The sequence below is a fragment of the Sminthopsis crassicaudata genome, chromosome 2 (genome assembly GCF_048593235.1).
Source record: "Sminthopsis crassicaudata isolate SCR6 chromosome 2, ASM4859323v1, whole genome shotgun sequence".
NCBI lineage: Eukaryota > Metazoa > Chordata > Mammalia > Dasyuromorphia > Dasyuridae > Sminthopsis > Sminthopsis crassicaudata.
Genome location: NC_133618.1, coordinates 648914129 through 648925236, shown reverse-complemented (window position 1 = coordinate 648925236; position 11108 = coordinate 648914129).

The following is an 11108-nucleotide window of genomic DNA, read 5'->3' as shown; positions in this document are numbered from 1 at the left end:
TCAGTTCCCACAGTCCTCTCTCCCACTGGGTGTACAGGGCTTTCTTCATCACTGAACAATTGGAACTGGTATGAATCATCTCATTGTTGAAGAGAGCCATGTCCATCAGAATTGATCATCATATAATCTTCTTGTTGCACATAATACACAATTCTTAAGTAAAATTTTATCTGGACTTTTCTCCACATGTAAAAACAAAGTATATACTATGTGGTTATAAGAGGGAGAGTGTTTTTTTTTTTTTTTTGGTTGTTTGTTTTGTTTTGTTTTTCCTTGCAATCCTCAAACCTAGTGTCGGCATATGATAATCAAAAAACATTCAAGAAGCCCTTACTGTGGCCAGACCTGAGCTAATTGCTGGGGATACAAAGGAAGGCTTTTGGCTGGAAGGAACTATTCTTGTTGCTGAAGAAACTCACTTTTAATCTAGTGATAAGGATGTGACCTTTGATTTCATTGGCATCAGCAGCTCCTGGATGAGGAAGCTCTCTCTATCAATGCAAATTGGCACTTCCGTCCCCTTCTCCTAATTTTAGTTTTGCTTAGAATCTTGAGAGGTAACTTGGCCCCAGGAGGACACAGGTAGTTTATGACAGAGACCAGGTCCTCCCTCTGAGGGCAATCCCTCAGTCTGGCCAACTTTTCAAAATGACTTTTCATAATGCAAAAAGTCTGTCATCGAACTCAAAAGGCCAGCTTCAGGCTGCACCTGAGATTTGATTCAACTCAACAAACTCCTAAGAGTTCTCCTAATTCCAAGAGGTCATCTCTCTAAGTCCCTTCTTTCCCAAATTCCATTATCTTTTACAACTGAAGAAAGGGAGAGGTGAAGGAATTTGCCCCTATCATACAGTGAGAAATAGACAAGGATATTTATCCTCTATCATCTGATATCAATTGAGTTCAGGGCATTAAAAAAAAAAAAAAAAAAACTATATATTAATGTCAAAAAGGCTACTGATCAGAGTGCCCACTTCTATAAACATTCTGAAGAGTAATTTTCTTTGTATATGTTTTCCCAAGGTGTTTGCTGATTTTTGTTTGCCTACCCTTTGCCTCATTCCCATCCTGGATTCTAAGCACCTTGGAAGTAAGGGTAGGTTTAATGTCTCTGACTCAGCATTTAATAGACTCTTTCATATAATGGAGATGAATAAATGTCTGTGACTTTTATTGAAGATTCTGGGCACACATGCTTGTAAGGAATCATTTTGGAAAATCATGTAATACTGGACTCCTCAGACCATAGATCTAAGCTTGAACTGCACTCTGTCTGTGACAGAGAATATAGATCTGGGTATGTATCAGGAAGACCCTAGTTCTTATTAACTGTGTGACTATGGGAAAATCATAGAACTTCTTTAAGCCTCAGTTTCTCCATGTCTAAAAATGTAAATAAATTACCTGTGAAATTCAGTGCATTGTGCAAGGAGAGCTCGCCTCTGAACTAGGAAGACCTTGATTTAAATGCTGCCATTGCAACTTAATGACTGGTACCCTGGCCAAGATACTGATGTTTTCTGGGATCCAAGCTACTTTCTAATAATTTAATTTGCAGAAAAGGCATCCATCTGCTTGGGTAGAGGGAAATTCTTCAATGTCACTTTCCTAACCTTGTGAGACCACAGGTTATATCTAAAATAAAAATCTTGTAATGCATATTCTACCTGCCAAGGTTGTTATGAGAACTTCATGATAAAGTAGGAAAAGTGTTTTACAAATTTCAAATTTTTCTCTGTGATTTTTCCCTCCTTCCCTCCTTCCCTCCCTCCCTCCTTCTTTCCCTTCCTCTTCCTCCCTTCTTTCCTTCCTTTCTTTCTTCCTTCTTTCTTCCCTTCATTCCTTCCTCCCATCCTCCCTTCCTGACTTCCTGACTTCCTGACTTCCTGACTTCCCCAGGGTCACACAGCTACTAAGTGTCTAGGGCTGGATTTGAGCTCAGGTTCTCCTGACTCTAGGATCCATTGTGCCACCTAGCTGATTCTCATTCTTTTTTTTTCTTCATGAATTTTTGAAGCTCTGACATAAATATTCTGAAACTAACTTTATTTTTTTTTTTTTTAGGAAATCATTATTCCCTTTCTCCGTCCTGCATAAAAATATGCAGTCATATTTTTACCTGTACTGTGACCATAGGGGTATATATATATATATATGTATATATATATATATATATATATATATATATATATTTTTTTTTTTCTGGCAGTAAAAAGGAATCTAACATAATTTTAACATTTCTCACTATACTAAAAGAAGGATTAGAATTTATTTGGAATCGCAAATTATGTGAGATGTGTAAGTGCTACTGTTTGCCAATGTTTGCTGCTAATGTCTGGCTGAATCCTAGCTTATTAAACTTGGTTAGCCTAATAGAAGAACCAATGAAATTTAAATAAACTATTCTGTCTTTGGAAGTGGTAAACTATAAGTAAGGATTGCTTCTTGGCTGAAGGAGAATTTATTGAGGGGGGCAGGGAAGAGGAGAGTTTGAAAAGAAACACTTATTTCTGCAAAAGCTTTTGTTGTATCTTTTAGATCAGGCAAATTTAACATGATGCTCTTACCTAGGATAGATTTCTAGTGGATTTATGAATTTAAATGAGACATTTTTATTTTCATTAACTTTTGTAATCCTTTGCAGTTCATCTTATGCCTTTAAAAACTATCATTCCAAGAAAGAGCCTGCCAAAATGGTCTTGATAGATCTTGAGTAGAAATTGAACAAAAGAAAATTTATCACTTAAAATAGTTAAAACAAAATTACACTTCTCATAAAGTTGTTTCAGAAAACCTCTATGAAATGAATACAGACCCCACAGGACACTAACTAAAGAAACAAATTCTGAAGCAAATCACAATCCTTTCCTATCATTCAGTTTTCCTACCATCAATGGACCTGCTGAAGCACTCATGGATCCAATATACCCAATTGACAAAGCATGATGAAAGATGTGATTAGAGTACTTATCACTTACAGTATCTGTATTTCTTGAATAAGCCAAGATTTATAGTATTCATGTTATTTACATCTACAAACATGAGATTTATGGATCTGGCATTTGGCATCTGTCAGGGCTCCCTGAGGGTCAGCCAGATTTCCCAGGAGAGGGAAGGAGTCAGATCTCCCAGGTGGGCTGCCAGATGTCCATCAGGAAGAAATAATGTATTCTCAAACCCAATAGTTCTCTTGGATAGATGGATGGGATGCAGTTCTTGCTGTTTAATAGAAGGGAACGATTCATTTGGCTGATCCTCCTTTGTCATCAATGGTGGTAGCTGTGTCTGCCCTTGAAGGTCTTGAGGTGACCAATGCTGAGATGGGATTAGTTATTGTAATGTAGGATGTTGCTGGGGATAGGCTGCTACAGATAATGGGGGACTCCTGTGTGTATTGAAAAGGCACTGGATGATAACATGGGTACAATTGGCCCATTGTCCATCTCTGCTATTGCTTTACTCCCCCACAAAAGGAAGTGCATGAGTCATAATTTTCTGGCCCTTTTGTTTCCTGTAGGGACAAGGAAGATGCCCACTGCTTGGAGCTTTCCTGGGACATTGATCTGGGGAGGTCCCAAAGTTGAAGTTCAGTTGTTTGGGAGGAGATAAAATGAGGATTGGGGGGAAATTCCATTTCCATCTATATAAGCAGATTCCATCCAATTACATGTAAAATTTAAAAAATCTGAAGTTCCAAATTCTCTCCTTCCCTCCCATTGGGCATTGAGAATTTGAAACAGCTTATATATGTGTGGTCCTGCAAAATACATTTCCATATTAGTCATGTCATGAAAGAAAATACAGACCAAAAAGAAAAAAACAAGAAATTTTCCAAAGTATGCTTTGATCTGCTTCCAGACTCTATCATCTCTTTGTCTGGAGTTATTTGTCCACTGGATAGCATTTTTCATCATGAGCCTTTCGAATTATTTTGGTTGTATTTCTGAGAATAGCTAAGTCATTCACAGTTAATCTTTGTATAGTATTACTGCTGCAGTGTATAATAATCTCCTGGTGTTCTCCTGGTAAAGTTTACCACATAGAAACATAGCAGATATCCAGATCAAGTGTCTTCATATCTATGGTACTAAAAAGAGGTCCTCTCATTATATAAAACTGAACAGTTTTTGTACAAACACAAATATTTCAATAAAGATGAGGATAGATGATTGATTGGGAAATCTTTTTTCACATCAAATATGAATTCTGATGAAGGTCAAGATTCCCAAAACAATGAAATTATTTCTCTTAAAGCTCAAAGATTTATGATTCTTCAAAGAATCCTAGTTATTAGAAGTGAATTTGCCAAAAGAAGATTGTTTGTACAAGTCTTTCACATGGGCTCAAGTGAAATCTGCCATATGCCAAACTCTATCTTAGCTGGCTACCGCAATGTAAAAGTGCACTTTAAGATCAGGAGTAAAACAAGGTTGCCCACTATCACCATTACTATTCAATATTGCATTAGAAATGCTAGCCTCCTGCTATTGGGCTTATATCCCAAAGAAATACTAAAGAGGGGAAAGGGACCTGTATGTGCCAAAATGTTTGTGGCAGCTCTTTTCGTAGTGGCTAGAAATTGGAAGATGAATGGATGTCCATCAATTGGAGAATGGTTGGGTAAATTATGGTATATGAAGGTTATGGAATATTATTGCTCTGTAAGAAATGACCAGCAGGATGAATACAGAGAGGTTTGGAGAGACTCATATGAACTGATGCTGAGTGAAATGAGCAGAACCAGAAGATCACTGTATGCTTCAACAAGAATACTGTATGAAGATATATTCTGATGGAAGTGGATATCTTCAACATAAAGAAGATCCAAGTCACTGCCAGTTGATCAATGATGGATAGAAACAGCTACACCCAGAGAAGGAACACTGGGAAGTGAATGTAAACTATTAGCACTACTGTCTATCTACCCAGGTTACTTATACCTTCAGAAACTAATACTTAAGGTGCAACAAGAAAATTGGATTTACACACATATATTGTATTTAGGTTATACTGTAACACATGTAAAATGTATGGGATTGACTGTCATCTAGGGGAGGGAGTAGAGGGAGGGAGGGGAAATTTTGGAAAAATGAATACAAGGGATAATGTTATAAAAAATTACTCATGCATATATACTGTCAAAAAATTTATAACTATAAAATGAAATTAAAAAAAAAAGAAATGCTAGCTTCAGCAATAAGAGTGGAGAAAGAGATTAAAGGAATAAGAGTAGGTAATGAGGAAATCAAACTGTCACTCTTTGCAGATGATATGATGGTATACTTAGAGAACCCCAGAGATTCTAATAAAAAGTTATTAGAAATAATTCACAACTTTAGCAAAGTTGCTGGATACAAAATACATCCACATAAATCCTCAGCATTTTTATACATCACTAACAATATGCAACAGCAAGAGATACAAAGAGAAATTCCATTCAAAACAAATGTCGAGAATATAAAATATTTGGGAATCCATCTACCAAAGAAAAGTCAGGAATTATGTGAGCAAAATTCCAAAACACTTGCCACAAAAATAAAGTCAGATTTAAATAATTGGAAAGTCATTCAGTGTTCTTGGACAGGCCGAGCAAATATAATAAAGATGACAATACTCCCCAAATTAATCTATTTATTTAGTGTTATACCAATCAGACTCCCAAGAAACTATTTTAATGACCTAGAAAAAATAACAACAAAATTCATATGGAAGAATAAAAGGTCGAGAATTTCAAGGGAATTAATGAAAAAAAGTCAGATGAAGGTGGTCTAGGTGTACCTGATCTAAAGGTATATTATAAAGCAGCAGTCACCAAAACCATTTGGTACTGGCTAAGAAATAGGCCAGTCGATCAGTGGAACAGATTAGATACAAAGGACAAAAAAGGGTACAACTATAGCAATCTAGTATTTGACAAACCCAAAGATACCAACATTTGGGATAAAAATTCATTATTTGAAAAAAACTGTTGGGAAAACTGGAAATTGGTATGGCAGAAATTAGATATGGATCCACACTTAACACCATATACCAAGATAAGATTAAAATGGCTCCACGATTTAGGCATAAAGAATGAGACCATAAATAGATTAGAGGAACAGAGGATAGTCTACCTCTCAGACCTGTGGAGGAGGAAGGAATTTATGACCAGAGGAGAACTAGAGATCATTATTGATCACAAAATAGAAGATTTTGATTACATCAAACTAAAAAGTTTCTGTACAAACAAAACTTATGCAAACAAGATTAGAAGGGAAGTAACAAATTGGGAAAATATTTTTACAGTTAAAGGTTCTGATAAAGGTCTCATTTTCAAAATATAGAGAGAATTGACCCTAATTTATAAGAAATCAAACCATTCTCCAACTGATAAATGGTGAAAGGATATGAACAAACAATTCTCAGATGATGAAATTGAAACTATATCCACTCATATGAAAGAGTGTTCCAAATCACTACTGATCAGAGAAATGCAAATCAAGACAACTCTGAGATACCACTACACACCTGTCAGATTGGCTAAGATGACAGGAACAAATAATGATGAATGTTGGAGGGGATGTGGGAAAACTGGGACACTAATGCATTGTTGGTGGAGTTGTGAAAGAATCCGGCTATTCTGGAGAGCAATTTGGAACTATGCCCAAAAAGTTATCAAACTCTGCATACCCTTTGACCCAGCAGTGCTACTACTGGGCTTATATTCCAAAGAAATACTAAAGAGGGGAAAGGGACCTGTATGTGCCAAAATGTTTGTGGCAGCCCTTTTTGTAGTGGCTAGAAACTGGAAAATGAATGGATGTCCATCAATTGGAGAATGGTTGGGTAAATTATGGTATATGAAGGTTATGGAATATTATTGCTCTGTAAGAAATGACCAGCAGGATGAATACAGAGAGGTTTGGAGAGACTCACGTGAACTGATGCTGAGTGAAATGAGCAGAACCAGAAGATCACTATACACTTCAACAACAATACTGTATGAAGATGTATTCTGATGGAAGTGGATATCTTCAACATAAAGAAGATCCAACTCACTTCCAACTGATCAATGATGGACAGAAACAACTACACCCAGAGAAGGAACACTGAGAAATGAATGTAAACTGTTAGCAGTACTGTCTATCTATCCAGGTTACTTATACCTTCAGAATCCAATTCTTAACATGCAACAAGAAAATTGGATTTACACACACATATGGTATCTAGGTTATACTGTAACACATGTAATATTTATGGGATTGCCTGTCATCTAGGGGAGGGAATAGAGGGAGGGAGGGGAACATTTGGAAAAATGAGTACAAGGGATAATGTTATAAAAAAAATTACTCACGCATATGTACTGTCAAAAAATTTTTATAATTATAAAATTAATAAAAAAAAAAAAAAAGGAATTTGCCACTTTCTCAGTCCCCTACATCTTCAGCCTTTATGAGGTCATAAAATCTTATTCGCTTTCTGAAAGAAATTGTTGAAACAATGTTGTGAAGCTTTAAAATAATGAAGGGATTTAATGAGAAAATAGGATCTCTCAAAGTTGAAGTTAAGGGGCTTACTAGTTTATTTTGTAAAGTGATTTTTATCCAATCGATTGTTGCTTATGAAAAATTATGAAAGTGCATCTGAAATAGTATGTATCAAAATATCATATTTGGGCAATTTAGTATCAATAGATTCCAGACTGAAAATATTTATATTTTGTTCGAGGTTAATATTAAATAGCTTCATATGAGTCTTTGTCAGCCTAAAGATTTACAGTAGTTAATGCTTTTCTGAATTTTGAGTGAAATATGATGTATTCTCTGTATGTATTTAGTCATAAAAATGTTATTTTCTTAATTTCTAATTATTAATTTCTGCTTCAAAATAGATTTAAACTAGAAAGAATATATGAGGTCTATTTGTGTCTATGTTTAACTGCTATTGCAGCAATATGAAAAAAATAATAATATAGCTATACTAATTTCTAATTAGTGATTTAAGAAAAAATCTTTTGAGACTATAACTTGATATTGGTCTGAGTTTTAATTTCAGATATGTGGAGAATGAATTGTCCCTAAGTCAATAATCTACTACTATGAAAGAGAAAGTTCTGAGAAATGTTACAGGTAGATGACTGTGCTCAGCAGGATTAAAGAGATGACCTTACACAAGCAAAATAGGATTCCCTTGAGTCTGTTTAATAGACATATATTATGATATGTGTGTGTGTGTGTATAAAATTTTCTAAATTCAAAAAGAAATAAGAGGCCAAGGGGTATAGGATGGAAAGGAGAAAATAAGGAAGGGATTCTTGGGAGGGTGGATTGGTTAATGAATAGGAGGGCAAGGTATTGGGTAGAAGTAAAACAGAGGAATGAGGAGAGATAAGAATAGGATGAGAATAGAGAGAAAAATAGGATGAAGGAAAAAAAAAATATATATATATATATGAGTAATTATAACCTACAGTGTAAATGGGATGAATTTACTTACAAAATGGAAGTTGAAAGCACATTAAACATTTTAGATCAACCAGTATGTTGCTTTCAGGAAATGCTGTTGCAATAAAAGATACACACAAACATAAAATAAAGATCAGGAGTAGAATTTATTATATAAAAAAGCAGGTAGAGTAATTGTGATTTCAGACAAAGTTAAAGTTAAAATAGATTTAATCAAATGACAAAAAGGAAACTATACTAAGCTTATATCAGCCATATTATTCAATATTGTTTTAGATAATTTTAAAAAGTAGGCAGCATAAAATAACTAAACACTATATAACAGTATACTTGTCAAAAAACAGACACAGGAACTGTACTAGCATTAATATAAAATGCTTTTTATAGAAAAACATTTAGGTCTAAGTAATTGAAATGTTGTTTGTGGGTAGGCAAAACCAACATAATAAAAAAAATTGGACAACTTTACTTAATTAATCTATTTATGTAATGTCATTTCAATTACTAAATTACTAAAAAGCATTTTTTATTGAGATAGAAAAAATAATAAATTTTTTTTTAAAATCACAACAATTAGAAGAACAAAAGGTCAGTAACTTCACTGAAATCATGGGATAAAAGGTGTAAAGGAAGAAGACTCAATAGAATCACACTTTAAATCATATTATAAGGCGAAGTTGAAGGGTAAATGGATAATTTTTGTTATTTTAAATTTTTCTTGTATAAATAAAACCTATGCAGTCAAGAATATAAAGAATGCAGAAGAATGGGTGGGGGGAGGGAAACCTTTCATAGGCAACCTGTCAGGTATTTTATGCTTAGATTGGAATATTGTTGTGATCTAGGAAATGGATGAACTGCTCAATTTAGGAAAAAACCTGGAATGACTTGGACTTATGAAAGAAGATTCTATGGACCTCCAGAGAAATTGTCCTCCAGACAAGTGGAAACAAGCACAGTATAATCAGACCTCTATGTGTATGAATGTGTATGTGTGTGTATGTTAATAGATATCAATATATCTATATCTATATATGTATATGTGTTTAGATTTACATGTGTATTCATATATATATATGTATGTACATATGTCTTTATATCCTTACTTAATTGTAGCCTTCTGGGGGGGAGGAGGTTTAAAAAAATAAAATAAAAAATGCACAGCAGAGAACAAAAGCAGAGAACAGGTTTTGTTAAATAGCTTTAAATACTGAATAACTGAATAAAGTTGAATAGCTTTAAAAACAATGTATTATATTTATTATATAGGTTTTCCTGAAATGGAAATTTATTATATTATATCAAATCTTCTCTTATGATCTAGATACTAACATAGGGAGGAGGACATGACAATTTTTTTTTCTTATTTTGTACTTATTTTAAAGTAAATGTTAAACCTTTTTTTTTTTTTTTTAAAGAAAAATTAATTAGGTTTGAGGTCTGAAGGAGGGGTAAGAACAAAGCATGATTCAAGTTATAAATATAGAATATTAAAAGAATGGCAAGGTATCCTTGAAAGAAATAAGGAAGTTTTGAGCAGCACAATATTCATGCATTAGTTCTATTCTAGACATATCAAATTTGAGTTGTGTATAAGGCAATCAAAGAAATATTCAGATGTTTCATGTGTTTATGTGTGTATTATGTTCATGTGTTTATAGTCAGATGTATACTTGTGAGAGATCCATAGAGTGAAAATAATTGGAACCTGTAAATAAAATGATGAGATTATTTAAAAAGTAGTCAAAGAAAGAAAAGCCCCAAACAGAACCTTATTCTTAATGATGTTCTTTTTTAAATAATCATGTTGCTATTCAAACTAAAAGCAACACAACCTGAAAAATAAGTGGTTAGAGTCATCAAAACTGGTTTTTTTCAATTCTGTTTTACAAGATATTCCCTACTGTGTCCCCCTCCTCTGCTTTCCTGACTCTCTGTGTTGTCTTCTCTTCTCCCATTAGATTGTAAACTCCTTGAGGGAAGAGACTTTTTTTTTTTTTTTAATAATTAATTTTATCTCTAGGATTCAGCATGGTACCTGTCACATATTAGGTACTGTTAGGATTCTTACAAGGTGCTAAGTCACTGGAATGGATCTAATTATCTAATTTAGCATGGTACTTAACAGTTCTCTAGTTTAGTAATGTAATTTACTAGAATTCCATGAGATTCACACCTTTAAGAGAGCATACTTTTTCTCTTTAACTGCTCTTACACATCTCCTTCAGTAACTTCATATATCCCACCTACCAAAATACAGGTTTTTCCCAATGTTCTCTCATTTCTTTATGTCTTAATATTTTCTTCCTTTCAAATTTGTCTTCTACAATTGTTTCAAATACTATATTGATAAATGTAATGTTGTCTTTTCTCTAAATTGTAATCATTCTCTAGGAGCAGATTTCCTGGGGAGCTTCTGGAGGCAGCCTTAGTTTCAGTTCAGTTCAATAATCCTAAATCCAGCCAGAAGTTAAAGTCCTTTACTGTCTCTTTCCAAATCTTATCTCCTTCACTTGGGGCTTGGCTAGTTTTCTGGAGGCTTTTCTCTCTCCTTGGTTCCCTGGAAGATAGACATGGGAATGAATCTAACTCTACCTCCAAGAGTGTAGGATAGTGGGTTTCTGCCTTGTGAATCTCCCGGAAGTCAAACCTAGTTCTGAATCA